General features: G+C 41.7%; 1 long non-coding RNA gene across 1 annotated transcript; it reads left to right on the top strand.

Annotated features, from left to right (window-relative positions):
- Positions 1–6,574: 6,574 nt before the first annotated feature.
- LOC125639050 (uncharacterized) lies at positions 6,575–14,272 on the top strand. Its single transcript, XR_007357365.2, has 3 exons — positions 6,575–6,839; positions 11,132–11,210; positions 13,057–14,272. It is a non-coding gene; the product is annotated as an uncharacterized LOC125639050 (long non-coding RNA).
- Positions 14,273–17,494: the final 3,222 nt, after the last annotated feature.

Genomic DNA, 17,494 nt, shown 5'->3' on the forward strand with positions numbered 1-17,494 from the left:
AGAAGATCGCAGTGTGCAAATGAACTGCAGGCAACATTAGCTGAGTCATCTCATCTGCCAGAATCCATTAAGCTGTGCCATTAAGATCTTGAAATCAAGTGTTTAAACAAAACTAAAAATATTTTTCCTCTTACAGAATTTACAAGAAATCAGCAAAAAAGAGGAATATAGAAGTAGCCAGACTGGATCAGACCCTCCTGTATCTGACAGTGGCCTGTACCAGATTCTTATGAAGACTGTGTAAGAAACCTGCCTAAAGGGTGAGTTTCTTCTTACCCACCATCTGTTACTGGTTGGCTTATGCCCAGAAACATGAAGGTTTACATCTCTTCTACACATATTTATAATACTGTCTAACCTAACAGGGGACTAAAGGGACATTGTTAATATCACTTTAATTTTTAAATGTTCTCTTAAAATCTTATGTGATGCATCAAATATGTATAATAAATGACAAATAAGGTTTACCTACATCTCAGTGCTCTGAGGCGATCACAAAGCTTCACTCCTTTAGTTGCCATGACATCATCGTGCCTTTGAGGCCAAACCCTGTCCTTAGATACATGCATAAATCACAGCAGGGGGCTGGAGGTATCTGAGGAAATGATCTGGTCCATGCTGCATGTGTAACACCTCAGGGTACTATTCTGCAAGGGGCTGAATGTATCCTGTGAGGAGTGAGCACTCAGCTCTCATTGATTTCTGTGGGAGATTAAGGCATTTAGATTCACTCAGTACTTCACAAGACAGGGCCCACACAGCTCACAATGCCTGATCTGGCACCATCCAAGTCAATGGATTTACCATTTGCCATTGGCTTTACTAGGTGTGTGATCAAGCCACATACAAGAATCACCCTCTATGTGCCTTTGCCTGCATCTCTCCCTGTGCTTCACCATCAGAAGTCATTATAGATAAAGACTCCAGAGGGAAAGGATGTTCCAGTGGGTAGGGCACTGGCTGAGCCCAGGGAGTCCCAGGTTCAGTTGTGCCATGTCCCAGTTTTGCACTCTTCCTGTTTGACCTTGAGCAAATCACTTAACCTCTCTGTGCCTCTGTTTGCTATCTGTAAAATAAGGATAATAATGCCTCCCTCCTTCACGGATGTTGTGACAATAAATACATTAAAAGAACGGGAAGCACTTCGAGATATACTGATAACAAGTGTTATATAAGAAATAGTTATTATCATGCATGGCTCCAGACTGATATCAGTGGAATAAAAACACAGGACAAAACTTAATACAGGAATTGAAAAATAACAGAGTTGTTTCCATATGTCATTGTCTTACAGACACATATACTCTCAGTATTTATTCTCACCCTGCTGGCTCTTCTGTTTTGAGGAGATTCAAATATAATAGCATCCCACTTTTTAAGAGGGGCCACATACCTCTCAACTGTGACCTCATTAACAGAGATGCCCCTCATGTAAGACCCAAATTTACTGTCACCCTTGCCTTAGAACGAGGAGTACTTGTGGCATCTTAGAGACTAACAAATTTATTTGAGCATAACCTTTCGTGGGCTAAAGCCCATGAGTGAGCTTTAGCTAGTCTCTAAGGTGCCACAAGTACTCCTCGTTCTTTCTGCTGATACAGACTAACACAGCTACCACTCTGAAACCTTGCCTTAGAGTATTTCCTGCTTTTCATTCCTGATAATTATTGACATCAGAAATCAAAGAATCATAGAAATGTATGGCTAGAAGGGACCTTTAGAGGTCCTCTAGTTCAGCCCCCAACACTGAGGCAGGATCAAGTAAACGTAGACTATCCCTGACCGATGCTTGTGTAACCTGTTCTTTAAAATCTCTAATGATGGGGATTCCACAACCTCCCTTGGAAGCCTATTCCAGTACTTAACTGTCCTTGTAGTTAGAAAGTTTTTCCTAATATGTAACCTAAGTCTCCCTTGCTGAAGATTTAGCAGGTTACTTCTTGTCCTACCTCCACTGGACCTGGAGAACAAGTGATCACCGTCCGTTTTATAACAGCCCTTCACATATTTGAAAACAGTTATCAAGTTTCCCCTCAGTCTTCTTTTTTCAAGACTAAAAACACGCAGTTTTTTTAACCATTCCTCATAGATCAGGTTTTCTAAACCTTTATCATATTTGTTGTTCTCCTCTGGATTCCCTCCAGTTTATCCTCATCTTTCTTAAAGTATGACGTTCCACACTGGACACAGTACTCCAGCTGAGACTTCACCTGGACCAAGTTGAGTGGGACAGTTACCTCCTGTGTTTTACATACAACACTGTCTTTATACAGCCCAGAATGATATTAGCCTTTTTCGCAACTGCATCAAATTGGTGACTCATATTAAATTTGTGATCCACTGTAAATCCCAGATTCTTTTCACCAATACTACCACCTAGCCAGCTATTTCCCATTGTGTATTTTTGCATTTGATTTTTCCTTCCTAAGTGTATTTTTTGCACTTGTCTGTATTGAATTTCATCTTGTTAATTTCAGACTAATTCTCCAATTTGTCAGGGTCCTTGTGAATTCTAATCCTGTCCTCCAAAGTCCTTGCAAACCTCCCAGCCTGGTGCCATCCTCAGTTTTTATAATCATACTCTTCACTTCATTATCCAAGTCATGAATTAAAATGTGGACTATTACTAGACCCAGAACAGTCCCCTGCAAGACCCCACTAGATATGTCCTTCCAGTTCGACAGTGAACCATTGGTAACTACTATTGATAATACTCTTCGAGTAGGTTAAATCATGTTAAAATATGTTGAATCATGAAGCTGAGGTTATAGACAAATGGGGTTGAATCAAAGACATTCAGAATTCTAAGACATGCTAAGACATCCAGAATTCTAAGCTAGATTCAAATTTTGTAACTGGTCCCAATGTTTATAATAAGCTGAATCAGGATTCTCAGATCTGAACACCTCCAGAGTATCGTGTTTGAAATTCAGATCAGAATATAGCAGTTCCAGCTCATGTTTTCTTGTTAATGCTAAATAAACTAATCCCATATCATTTAAAGCTTCTTGTACTATTCTTTGCTTCATGTCCCTCATTTTAGATCTTTGACCCTCATTGTGGCTGACATTTGGGCCTCAGCAGAATTGAGAGGTATCAGGGGAATGGAAGCCTCATAAATGTCAACATGCTGTCTGCTGCTCTCAAGGGCACAGTAAGTAGACAGAGAGAGTTTAAACCGGAACATTGCTAGAATGGCTCATTTTAGGCCTCCTTTCTAGTATAAATGTACTAAGTTACTTGACTAAGTAAATCTACCTCACTTGATTTATGTTCAGCAGCCACAGCAAGCAATTCTTAGTTTTCAGGTGATTGTGTTAAATCTTCTATAGTGTCTGCATGACTCAAACTCACAATAGGACTTGGATACAGTTACAAAGAGCGATGCTGTTTGAATACAAATTGGAGAACGAATTCCACTCTTTCACCATTTGAGCCAAGGGAAGCCCCAGGTGGCATTTGGGTAATAGGTTTGTTACTGCAAGGTTCAATGTGACTGTTGTTAGTAGAGCTTCTGTTCTTTAGCCTGGCAATGCATTTTATTAAATTTCCTGCATGCCTCTCATTTGCATGATTCAGTTTGGCACAGCTTGTCTCGCTCTCTGGTTTAGAACAATGCCAGGTTGGCTTGTGTTTTGTCCTTAAGATAGCAAGTTCCTTTGCCTTGCTTTTGTATTCATCACCCATTTTCTGTTGTATTGTTTTCTAAAGAAGGTTCAAATGCTCTGCTCCAAACAGTGGCCATGTCTTATTCTTACATTATTATCTGTAGCAATTTGATTGTTGCCATGCAAGTAAAACTCTGAATGGGTGGATTTAATTGCCTTAGGGTTATGATAGTTTTAGCAGCTGGGAGAGAATCTGTCAGCTTCATGACTTGTTCTAGCACTGAACAGTCAGTGCAGCAAAGATTCCTGTGTTTGTGATCTTATTGTAAGTCTCTCCCTTTCATTTGCAGAGCAGACATACTTCAAGCTTAGCAGAATTTACATTTTGGATACAATTAGATTTCCTCTCCATAGACACTACTTTAAACCATGCTGTAGGCTTTTATTTTGATGTTGTGCAGAATTTTAACAAGCTTAATCGATCAGCCACGGCTGTGAATTTGAATATATTTAATGTATTCTCCTCCTCCCCCTAATTAAAAGTGAATTTAATGCTCATGAAAGGTTCCAAAGTCCTCTTGGCACAAAACAAGTTAGGTAAAGCCAGCAGCCGTGCAGGCTTTCCCATAACAGTGTGCCCCAACTCAGACACAAGTAGGTAGCAATCCAGGATGGTAAGCAGTTCAGTCCCCATGCCCATTCAGTCCTTTGTCTCTCTGCTGGGAATGCCAGCAAGGATGCCAGTTAGTGCCAACTGTGAGAATTGTTTTTGTGTTCTGAACACTTGCCTAGCAAGATGTTTATGTGGACTGACACAAACAACCTGTTATACATTTACCACCATGCACTTGTGGCCTATAGGTCACTATTGATTGGCAGAACCGGACTGCTACTAAACTGAGCCAGCTTCAAACAAATTACCCAGAGGTAAAAAACCCTATGGGCCAGAGCCTTATCTGGTGTAAATCAGTGTAGTGTTGTGTCATTAATGAAGTTTCACTGATTTACACCAGCAGAAAAATGTAAGTCGTTTCTGTACTGAATAATTTGCCTTTTTTAAGGCCCTGTGGCGTCCAGCCCTTTAGGAGGCATTGTGGAGACACATCAAGCCCAGCACTGTGCCTGGAGAGCAGGGACAGCTTTTGGACTCCTCATTGTAGTTGGAGGTCCAAATATCCATGCAGCAAAACATCCACTAATGTGCAACTGGCCAAAAGAGTCTGCTTCATCCTATCCAGCCCAGAATCACCCACAATGAGCCACGCATTCCTGAACTCCAGGCTTGATTATTTCCAATCATTATATCTAGGAATGAAGCTACATACCCGGGAAAACCTTCTTGGTACTAAACACCTGTCTGCTTAGCAACACAAGTCCACATGAACACACCCTCCATAGAACTCTGGGTGTCTGCATTGGCTCTCTGCAGAGTCCAGAGTACAGTTCAAGGTCTCTGGCCAGCTAGTCAAAGTCCTTCAAGGGACTGGTCCTAGCTACCTGAGAAGAGATCACTTCTCCCTTCGTGACCATGAGCTTCCACAACAACTGTGTTCCACTCAAACTATGAAACTCTTGGATCACTAGGGAGAGAGTCATGAATAGGGGAGACAGAACTGCCCCAGGAGCTGGCTTGGCCTATGGAACCCACTCCCACAAGAGATAGAATGAGACCAGAAATAATCCCTTTTAGAACTAAATGCAACACTCATTTCTGCAACTATTAAATATACCATTACACAGCAGTAATTATGAAATTAGAACCCAAAGAAGTGAAATTCAAAGAAAATATTGCAGAGTAATCTACACCAGTCACAAATTATGAGCCTCCCACCCCCGTGCCGGTTCAGATGCAATGATGGGTGAGTTGGAGGAGTGGAGTCAAGATGCTACTGATTTCCTCCCTTTCCCCCCCACCGTTACCTGCTGGTGAGGTAGGGAGACGGAGTAAATGGATGTGCTGCACATGCTTGCTTTTGAATACCTGGACCCATGATACAGGTATCCCAAGTCCCAGTCTAGCCATTAATGTGTTACTATTTCTGATAATGTTTTAGAATTGTCCTTACTCTTCCATTTTACTGTTTTGTTCAATCTTCTGTGCTCGAGAGAAATCACCTCTCCTCAGTTTGTGAATCTATAAGTGGCCTGGAAGGACTTCTTCACATAGAGACTGAGGCCTTGATTAGGGAATCTGCATTGATCCCAATGCACACAGGGCCATGCTTATTGAGAGGAATGCTTATTGAGAGTGAGCCTTAGTGCAGGTTTCTTTGCAGCATCTGTAAAACCAGGAGGGGCATTAATCTCCTTACTGTCTGCTCAATATCTTGTGGTTAAAGTATCAGCAATACTTCACTGGATAAATGGCAGATAATGCAGTTTACTGTACAATAGGCTTACTGTTGGTGTTGTTACATGGTTCAAGCAGGTGACACAAAGTGATACATTCTCTGTGTAAGTTTGGTATGCCAGAGAGATGAACTAATCATGGCAGGGACCATCTTTTTTTTTTTTTTCCTTTTCTTCCTGTGTTTGTACAGTGCCAAGTACAGGGAGGTCCTGATCTATGATTGGGGTCCTAGATGAGACTACAAAGCAAATAATAACAGTAATAATAACACACACCGTGAAGAGTCTTTTCACGCTTTAGGATACAGGGCCAGTTACACCTTTTTTCTGACTTCAATGGAATTATCTCAGATTTACAACAGTGCAAATTAGATCAGAATCTGGCTTACAACACTAGAGAAAATATATTCCATATGGACAGCCTGCACTCAGAGTAACTGGTGGCAAAGAGGAGCTAAGCTGTTTAAAACAGTGTTATAAATTGGTTTCCCCCACCCCCATCCTGCAAACAATTGCACTTTTATTCTTCTTTTAACTCTCCTGAGCTGACCAACTGGAAAAGCTTCTTGCAGCGCGGGAGGAGGTTCTTTCATTCAAACATTTTACTGCCACGGGGACTCCAATAAATGACTGGCTGCCCTATATAAACCAGCCTCCTACAAAAGCCTATCTACCAAGGGCAAGAACTTGGGGTGTTGTCACTTATCAAGCAGTTCCACAGAGCAGAAAAGCATCCTGTTTGGCAATACAGTTTCCTATGCTGCAGGTGCTAAATTGGCAGTGAGACTTGCTGCAATTGGCTTTTCTCTAATCAGCAGAGCTCTGAAGACTCACCAGTTATTTGGGGGATTCTTTTTTCAAGAGCACATATACTCTTCCCAGGTAATGATTTATTGCTATTTCTATTTCAGTAGCATGCTTTCTTAGACCCTATTCCTGCAAAAAACTCCTAGGACTAGCCTGTACAACTGTAAGTGTTAGCAGGATCGGGCTCCTGATGAATAGGTGCCAAACCAAGCTGTCCTTGGCTGCTGGCATTTCATTCCTGTTACGTATCTTCTCAGAAGCTGATTATTTTGCAATACTGTATTTATCAGTTACATTAGATGGCAGCGTCTGTGTCATTTTAGCCTCGCTGACAGAGCCTCATGGGAAACAAGGTGAGCCAAAATCTCTGTGGGAGCAGCTCTACTGACTTTAATAGAATTTTGCCCATCAGCAGATAATTTGCCCCAGTATCTCTTTCCCAACTACATTGACTGGCCCTCCTTAAAGAGCTTAATATAATAAATAAGCTAAGCGACCTTTCCATTGGGAAATACATTGTGTAATTGTTTAGTGAAACCCAGGTGGATGATATGTGTTTAAGAGACATAAACAAAGGTACCTCTTTGACTGCATGAAAGCTAGAACAGCATTAAGCAGCCAGAATGGCTTTAGAGATTGTCTACGCAGAGGTGTGTAAAGCCAGTATTTCACTTGCATTTTAGTGTTTTGAATCATAACCTTCTGGATTTATGGTGCCACATATTAAAGTGCTGCATCCACCAAAATCAATAGGAGTGTTGCTGTGTCAAACGGGTGCAATATCATACTTTTAATGCTTTAGGACTAATACTTTAGAAACATTTATTCAGCCCATATTTTTAGACACAATTGCCTCCGTTTTGACACTCACATATGAGACATCTGCTGCTGGGGAACTGGATGGCTCAGGGGATTGGTCCTAATAAGAGAGGAGTCTTTTGTGTCTAAGTTACTGGTTCAAACCCAGGCAAGGTTGGCAGTGACTGAAAGTCATTACCATTTGACAGCTGTTATGTGGCAATATGAAATGAGTTGGTGTCCTCAGTCAGTTTCCTGGTGGACAGGTGTCAACATCATCACAATGAGAACCCCAATTAGCAATCTCATCCAAGAAGACAATGATTGAATAGTCTTGGAGGTAGATTAATTACTCTATCGCCCCTGTGAGAGAGGAAGTGTCTTTTCAGGTCAGGGTTGGGGCACACAGCCAGGGGAGAAACCTGTCCTGGCACTATCCATGCAATAACTGTTCTTAGGAAAAACAGAGGATTTCAGCCTCGAGGGCTGTCAAACCAGCACTTGTCACTAACTTCCTACAATCACTATTATTATTATTGTTATTTATTTGTACTGTGTTGGTGCCCAAAGACCCCAGCTCCATTGTTCTAAGCAAACTATAAAAAGACGGCCCCTGCCCACAAACAGTTTACAAGATATGGTATAAGTCAGAAGAAGACAACAGGTAGATACAACAAACCGATGGAGAAAGCGCAGGTTAAAAATGAGCCCATTATGAATCTGCGCTCCAGCACACACCATTACAGATATTTGAAAATTAAACTAATAGGTTGATTTTCAAAATAGGTTAAATCCCTCAGGCCATACACACTTTTTTAACAAATTCAGCACTAAGGGCCTGATCCAAAGCCCCCTGGGGTCAATGGGAGTTTAGGCCCTAAGTATGGTGCTAATGTCATTTTCAGTTAAAAAGTAGCATATAGGAGTAAGACACTTCTATTACTCATAGCATTCTACATTCCAACCCAGATGTGTCTTAATTTCAATGGTGGGTGAAGTGATATTTATTATAGCTAGATAAGTGCTTTCAGATCCTTTGGAGGAATAGCACTATATAGATGAAATACATTATTATGTAGCAGTAGCATTATTGCTAGATATAGGCCTGATCCTGGTAAGTGCTGATTGCTTGACACTTTCAAACCCTTACTTACAAAGCTTTTTAACTTTGAACTGTGAACCTGACATACAACACAGATAGTTAATGTACAAAAAGTTTGGACAACTAATGAAGCCATTAGTTTTCATTAGACTTTGCCTGTCCACATGTTACTTTAGTAGCATAATTCATCAAGTGAAATCCAGCTTTCACATCAGTCTTCTTCTGTCACCCTAGCACATAACAGTGGTCATTCTTTTCTGAAGAATTGCTGAAAACAATGTCTCACAGGTGGCACACAGAGTTGATGGATGATATTTAAAAGCCTGCTGCCCTGAGCTGGATGAAAGCAATTTATGATATAAAGGTTGACATCAAATCTCACACACGGCTGTAGTGGGAATATCTCCTGTCTAATGCAAGACTAATGCTGAACTGCTCAAAGGCAACTTTTAAATCACCCTGTTCTGGAACATAAAGGGAGACATGTTGGCCATGCTACAGAAAGATCAAAGAGCAATGGAGACAGTGACCATTTATAGAACCTTTCTTTCATCCATTTAATGTGTGACTAACATCATAATTCTTATTCATAAGGAGTTGTTAAAGCTTAATCATCATAACATATGGTGACTAGCTCAGGCTAACAAGTTGGCAAAGGAAGTATCACTTTTATGGGAGGGAAATATGGGTTGAAAGTCTGTGAAATGAAAAGGACACAGGTTATTTTATGTTTTATGAGACTTGCAGCGCAGTCTTCTAGACTTTCTTGAACTCTACAAGATGCAAATTTTCTACTATTGTTGGAAAACAGCTTCCTAAACTAAAAGTTACTGGGTCACTCTCAGGTCAAACTTGGCCTCAAGTTCAGATTTTGTAAAAAATAACAATGTAAAACTTAAGATCAATAGAAAAGTTTCAAATTTTTGTTTATTAGTTAGTTTGTTTTAAACTGCAGATCTCCACTGCAGATTTTTTTTAATTGCAAATTTTGTGAGAAAGTTAACAAGCACATGGATAAGGGTGATCCAGAGAATATAGTATACTTAGATTTTCTTCAGAAAGCCTTTGACAAAGTCCCTTACCAATGACTCTTCAGGAAATGAAGTAACCATGTAATATAATCAGAACTATGTGATTTTGATTTACTTAAATAACACATAGAATTATAGAAACATAGAAATGTAGGACTGGAAGGGACCTTAGTAGGTGATCTAGTCCAGTCTCCTGCACTGAGGCAGGACTAGGTATTATCTAGACCATCTCTGACAGGTGTTTGTCTAACCTGTTATTAAAAACCTCCAATGATGGAGATTCCACAACCTCCCTAGGTAATTTGTTCCAGTGCTTAACTACCCTGACAGTTAGGAAGTTTTTCCTAATGTCCAACCTAAACTGCCTTTGCTGCAATTTAAACCCATTACTTCCTGTTCTGTCCTCAGTGGATAAGGAGAACAATTTATCACCATCCTCTTTATAATAACCTTTTACTTAAAAAGAAAAGGAGTACTTGTGGCACCTTAGAGACGAACCAATTTATTTGAGCATGAGCTTTCGTGAGCTACAGCTCACTTCATCATCCATGAAGTGAGCTGTAGCTCACGAAAGCTCATGCTCAAATAAATTGGTTAGTCTCTAAGGTGCCACAAGTACTCCTTTTCTTTTTGCGAATACAGACTAACACGGCTGTTACTCTGAAACCTTTTACTTAAAGACTGATATCATGTCCCCTTCAATCTTCTCTTCTCCAAACTAAACAAACCCAATTTTTCAATCTTTCCCCATAGGCCATGTTTTCTAGACCTTTAATCATTTTTGCTGATCTCCTCTGTACTTTCTCCAATTTGTCCACATCCTTCCTGAAATGTGGTGCCCAGAACTGGACATAGTACTCATAAGAACATAAGAATGGCCATACTGGGTCAGACCAAAGGTCTATCTAGCCCAGTATCCTGTTTTCTGACAGTGGCCAATGCCATGTGCTTCAGAGGGAATGAAAAGAATACACAATCATCAAGTGATCCATCTCCTTTCACCCATTCCCAGCTTCTGGCAAACAGAGGTTAGGAACACCATCCCGGCTAATAGCCACTGATGGACCTATCCTCCATGAATTTATCTAGTTCTTTTTTGAACACTATTATAGTCTTGGCCTTCACAACATCCTCTGGCAAAGAGTTCCATAGGTTGACTGTGCACTGTGTAAAGAAATACTTCCTTTTGTTTGTTTTAAACCTGCTGCCTATTAATTTCATTTGGTGACCCCTAGTTTTGCGTTATGAGAAGGAGTAAATAATACTTCCTTATTTAATTTCTTCACACCAGTCATGATTTTATGGACCTCTATCATATCCCTCCTTAGCTGTCTCTTTTCCAAGCTGAAAAGTCTAAGTCTTACTAATCTCTCCTCATATGGAAGCTGTTCCATACTCCTCATCATTTTTGTTGCCCTTTTCTGTAACTTTTCCAGTTCCAATATATCTTTTGAGATGGGGTGACCACATCTCCATGCAATATCCAAGATGTGGGCCTACCATAGATCTACAGAGGTAATATGATATTTTCTGTCTTATTATCTATCCTTTCCTAATGATTCCCAACGTTCTGTTTGCTTTTTTGACTGCCGCTGCACATTGAGTGGATGTTTTCAGAGAACTATCCACAATGACTCCAAGATCCCTTTCCTGAGTGGTAAAAGTTAATTTAGTTTATAATCCAGTTTATAATTCCTTATAAAGCATACTTATGTCTAACAACATAAGAACATAGATCTGAAGGGGACCTCTGAGTCATCAAGTCCAGTCCCCTGCTATGACAGGCAACCATGTCATATAATCCCTTTTGTATAAATATAAAACAATGTTGGTAATTGAGTAAATCAGATAAAAAATATTACACAGCTACACTATAAACACTATAATAAACAGTATATTTACAATTGAAATGATATGATATCTGAACTCAAATCTGGGCCCTGTTTCTTTTTGAAGGTCTCTGGATGTCCTCTGAGTTGGTAATAAATTCTCATGGGATACATGCATTCATATTCTTAATCTATTCTGACTTTAAAGGTCCAGTTTCTTTTATCCAATGTCTCATTGCACAAGTTCTTGCTACTGAGAATGCACTCCCATCCATTTTCACTATGTCTGTTTAATATAACATCTTTTAAACTATTTAAAATGCAAACATATGAATTAAATAAACCAAACACAGCTAACAAAGCTTACATATGCTTGAAAACTTTTGACCAAAACATTGCAAGCTTTCTACATTTACAAGCCATGTATATAAAATCCCTAGGTCCCAACGCTTAACTGCATTAGGCCACTTCATGACACTGCACCTGAGCAAACAGTCCCAAAGCCAGTGTAACTGGTCTTTGGAGAATGACCCCGGTGTAGACAGATTCTCTGGTGGCATAGATCATAGGGGCATAATTGCAGGAAAGGAGGTGTGATTAGGGATGTCCTATGCCTCAGAAATCTCCAGCTGTCATAACAGACCCTTGGAGTCATTGGAGCCAGCATACATTAACTCAGCCCTCAGGCTGGCTCAAAATCAATGGAGTGAAAAACATTGTTTCATATTACCTGTGCTCTTCCTCTTCTCCTTACCTCCCAACCTGTAGCTATGTGCTCTTCAGCCACAGCCAAAGATCTAGGCCGTGTCTCTATTTTACATTCTGTGCACCACTTTGAAACAGAGCCATAGATCATAATCTTTTGTTTTGGAGTGATATATAATCTTTGCTTAAAATTAAATAATATCAGACCATTTTATGGTTACACATACAAATGTAATTCAATCGTCATTCTTCCTTGTATTCATCTGTATTTAATAGTGCATTCCATCTCTATTGATGTTTGAAAGTATCCCTCATGGCTACTCATCAAAAAACCTAGATATAATAAATTAGAAAGTCTTTTAGATCTTAGAGTTTCTTGGAATATTAATAATTCTACTTACCAAAATAATTAGTAGAGGCTTTATCAGTTTATTTCCCAAAACTGTACAAATAACATCTGAGTGATACAAATTGGCAGAAATGAATATATCAGTCAAAATTTCCAAACTTGGGTGCCCCAGTCAATATTTAGGCACTGAAATAAGTGGCTACATACTACACATGCATAGCTCCCATGGACTTTAAAAATATGATCCTTTTGGACATGGTTTTTTATTCTATCAATGTGCCTAAAATTTGGATAGTCTCTGATTTCAGATAGGTGAATTCACACATTGTTAGATTGTTCTGACAATTTGGGCCTTTTTTAATGTTTTGATTAATTTTATATGTGGTTGAGACTGTGGGATAAACACATTAGCCAGATGTTTCTGCTAAAGTAGAGAAATAGAAGTGATATTTTTCTCTTATTGTTGTTTTTATTTCAGATGGACAAGACAATTCAGATAAAATAAGAAACAACTCAAAAAGCAAAACAACAACAATGATGGTGATTTATCTGTCAGTGCTTAACAAATAATGTGCTCAGAGCTGTACAAGATACAAAATAGAAATCAGACCCTGCTTGGAAGAGCTTACAGTCTAAGAAAGACAGATACAGAGCAGACAGGATGTTCTAGGAAACCAAGAGGATGGAATCGCTCAGATTCTTTTCAGTTTCTATGATTGATTCACTTCTTGGGAAAGGAAGTGGATCTTCAGAAGGGATTTGATTGGTTTATGCTAGCCTGCCTGATCTCATGCAAAGGGGTATGTTGGTGTCAAGAGGACTTTGAATGTGGATGCACCAATGATTGGGTAGTCTATTAATGCCTAGATAGGTAGATTAGGAAAAAGCATTAGGCCTGGTCTACATTACAGAACTAGGTTGATGCAAGGCAGCTTATCCTGACCTAACTATGTAAGCATCCAAACTAAAATTTTGCTCCCGTCGACATAAATGCCCTGCTATGCCGACTTAACTCCACCTCGGTGAGAGTCAATGTCGACGTAATGAGGTCGACGCAGTGTCAGTGTAGGCACTGCGTTGCTTACATCAACTATTATGGCTTTCAAAAGCCGTCCCACAATGCCTCACAGTGACGGTACAATCAGTACAAGTGCTCCAGGTGAGGACATGCACCGCTGACACAAGGAGCATAGTGTGGACACGCAAAAGCAGTGTAATAACTGCGGCGGTTGTATGTCAACGTAATTTTGTAGTCTCAATGTGCCCTTAGATGCCCACAGATAAGGTCCTATCCACACTACCAGCTGGAACTGTGTAGTGGCTGAATCTCTTGTGCCATAATTGTATCTGCAATGTAAAAAGACCATTAGTCTTTTGAATTGTGCGTCTGTTATCTTGTCGACCACATTTTACTCCATGTGCCAGCATGTTGCTCTCTACTGCTTCTGTGTGCTGCAACTTCATAAGTAAGCTTCTGCGAGGAAGGCTTGGGGCGTCTGTGGATGGTGGCAGCAGCAGCAGCATTACATGTCCTCTGTTTCAGGGAGTCATGGAAGACCTGCTGCTTTGTCAGTTGTCATGGTCCTTTTTGTTTAATTAATCATTTTCTTTCACTGCTGGTTACACTAAGGGATCCAATGTCATTCTCTATCTTCCACAATGTAAAACGGGAATAAAAATCCAATTCTGAGTAAGCTGGTGTGGGCATTTTCTGATGCTCCCAGTCTCTGCTGGCCCAGGGATAGGAAATACTAATTGCCTCTGAACTCATGACTCCGCTATGTGAACTGGTAGAGCTGCCAGCCAGACTGGCGGGACAGCTCTGTGCCCTCTTTCACTGTGTGAAAATGTGCAATGTGTATTGCATTTTCCATTCCGCCCAGTGGCATCCCAATCGGACTAATCAGTGTTCTGTTTAGCACTTACCAGGGGTACAGCTCTGCACTCCTCTGGCATTCCGCATGAGCTGGTACAACCTAGAGGTTGCATTATTGTATGCATTTCACTGCACACCCATTGCAAAGGCTTTTCAGAATTAAGGTCCTTAAGGAGCATTTATTTAAAATTTCACAGAGCTGTCGTATAGTTTAAGGCCAGAAGGCCTTTAGATCATAGTCTGACCTTCTGGTATCAAAGATCATTAAATTCCACCCAGATATCCCTGTGTTCAGCTCAATAACTTCAGTTAAATTAAAGCATTTTAGCTCTCAGGTGACTAAGCTGTCATGAGCCACAGGCAGAAAAAAGGAGAGATCAAGGTGCCACCAATGCCCAAGGCCCCTGCAATGGCAGGGGTTTGCTCAGGTGAGACATTTCTTTAGCCGTTTCTTTCTTTGATCCTTTTCCCACACACTGCAATTGTTACCAATATTTATTTGTGCTGCAGTAGCATCTAGGAACCATAATGAGGGATCAGGTTCCCACTGTGCAAGGTGCTGTACACACATATAAAGAAAAGATGGTCCATGCCCCAAACAGTTTGCAATCCAAATGACCATGACCTCTCAGCTTCCTAGTCCCCGAATGTGGGGCAAAGACTCAACATCGGAGACAAAAGATCCTTCAGTTTAGCTTAATGTATTTTGGACTAGATCAAGGGCTTTCAAATTGCCTCATCCTGTGGACTATCTAGTAATGGAGAGACTTATGGATGATCATCTTTCCTCGAGACGGCGCAACACTCCAATGATAACCACAATGATTCCTTACATGAAAAAATAACGTTAAGAAAGAATGTATATATTTGTAGCTTCCTTTAATGCAGTGGTTGACAAACTTTTGTACTGGTGATTCCTTTCACAAAGCAAGCCTCTGAGTGTGATCCCCCCCTTATAAATTAAAAACACTTTCTTTATATTTAACACCATTATAAATGCTGGAAGCGAAGCGGGGTTTGCGGTGGAGGCTGGCAGCTCACGGCTCCCTATGTAATAACTTTGCGACCCCATGAGGGGTCCCAACCCCCTGTTGGAGAACCCTTGCTTTAATGCAGTATGAGGCTTGCACTAAAAGGAGCAGAAGCACCTGGAAAAAAGGGGGGCCCAATAACGCATGACATGCCAGCAGTCCACAGAGCATCATTTGAGAACCACTGGGCTAGATTCAACCTGACTGACATGGGGAGGTGGACATTGTCCCATCTAGGCCTGCTGAACTCCAAAGGGGGATTTAGGCTCTGGAGAAGGCATTTGGTGACAGTAGCGATTACCCCAGGGAAGGGTAGCTTTCCATCGGGAGCTGCTGAGGGGATGTCTCCCCGTTTTCTGCCTGTGCTCCCTCCCTGGCTAGCGTTGCCAATACTCTGGGCTGTGCTAGGCCCCTGCAGGCCCTCTAGTGAGGTTGTTGCTGCTTTGCCCCATTACAGCCTCATGTCTAGCTAATCTCCTTCCACCATGGGCCCTGCGACCCTGTTTGACATCAGAATAGGCGACTCGTGGGAGGACACAAAGGGGGGCACCAGCAAAAGGCAGGGCACATGACCCCCCACATTACCCCCAACGTGACTCCTCCCCGTCCCCAGCCTGGGGCCCCCGCGTTCTTCCTGTTCCCTCCCCATCTCATGTTACCTGGGCGGGGGCTCTGTCCTCCAGCTGCGCTGGATACCGATTTCAGGCAAAAGGAGCAGAATGCCGGGCGACCCCATGCCAGCAGCTCCTCCGGCATAGCTGTACCATCCACAGCCCTGTCCTCCAGGCGGGGCAGAACAGACCCCAAGAAATGCAGCTGCGTGGAAGTGCTGGGGGCAGGGCTGGGGCGGTACCGGTACAGCCGCGTCGGAGGCGCTGCCAGCCCGGGGCGCTAGCTCCTGGGAATGGCAGCCCCGTGTTCTGCTCCTTTGAACTGCTGCGGTTCCCTGCTGAATGTGCCTCCCCCAGGCGTCTGGGGAGGAGCATGTGGCCCTTGTTGCCCCCCCCAAGTGTTGCCTTTCCACAAGGATGCTCTGAAATCCTCCACATGTCTGGGGACATCCAAATTCTCTGAGATCCTTCCTGCCCTGCGAGCAAAGGAAGACAGAAGGCAGAAGGTTCTAGAAGTGAACCCCTGGCTAGGTAAGTGGTGGAGGGTTTGGGTGTTGTGGAACATTGGGTCCACTTTCTATGGGGAGAGGGACTGTATAGTTTGGATGGCCTCCCACCTCAGCAGAAGGGGAACCAATCTGTTCAGGGACAGGCTGGCTAGAGTAGTCAAGTGGGCATTAAACTAATAACAAAAGGGGAGAATAAAAAGAGGGAGGATATGAGGCCTCATTGAGCATAGAATCAAGATGCTTGAAACAAAATTAATCAAGGAATCAAAGGACATGAAGACAAGAAATTCTTTAACTGCCTGTACACCAGTGCTTGGAGCCTGGGTAACAAACAAGAGGAATTGGAATTGCTCATTTATGAGCATAAATTCAAGCTAGTTGGTATTACTGAAATCTGGTGGGACGAGTTGCATAACTGGAATGTTAAAATCAATGGTTATAACCTATTTAGGAAGGATCGAACAGGCAAAAGGAGGGGGGAATGGCACTCTGTCTCAACAATGGCATTACCTGTTTCTCAGTCACTGATAACTCAATAGACAATGATCGGGAATGCCTGTGGATCAATGTCCATAAAGTGTAAAATGGGATATTAGTGGGTGTCTGCTACGGACCACTAAATCCCACTAGGAAAGAGGCTCCTTATGATGTAGTGGGATATCTGTAACGCACTGCCATGGGTAATTTATCATCACTTTTCATCATGTATTTTGAGGGGAGGGGATGCTATAGATCTATCCCAATACTTCTCTTTGGAGGGCCTATGGAGCTTAGCATTTTCCCCACGATACGTCTGGTTGTCAGGTGGAGGATCTCATTTGGGTTGGGACCCTCAGGACAAGGATGAGGCGGCACAAGCTCTAGTGGAGAGATGGGTGTGGTGCAGTGA

Source organism: Caretta caretta, chromosome 6 (assembly GCF_965140235.1).
Source record: "Caretta caretta isolate rCarCar2 chromosome 6, rCarCar1.hap1, whole genome shotgun sequence".
In the NCBI taxonomy this organism is placed as follows: domain Eukaryota; kingdom Metazoa; phylum Chordata; order Testudines; family Cheloniidae; genus Caretta; species Caretta caretta.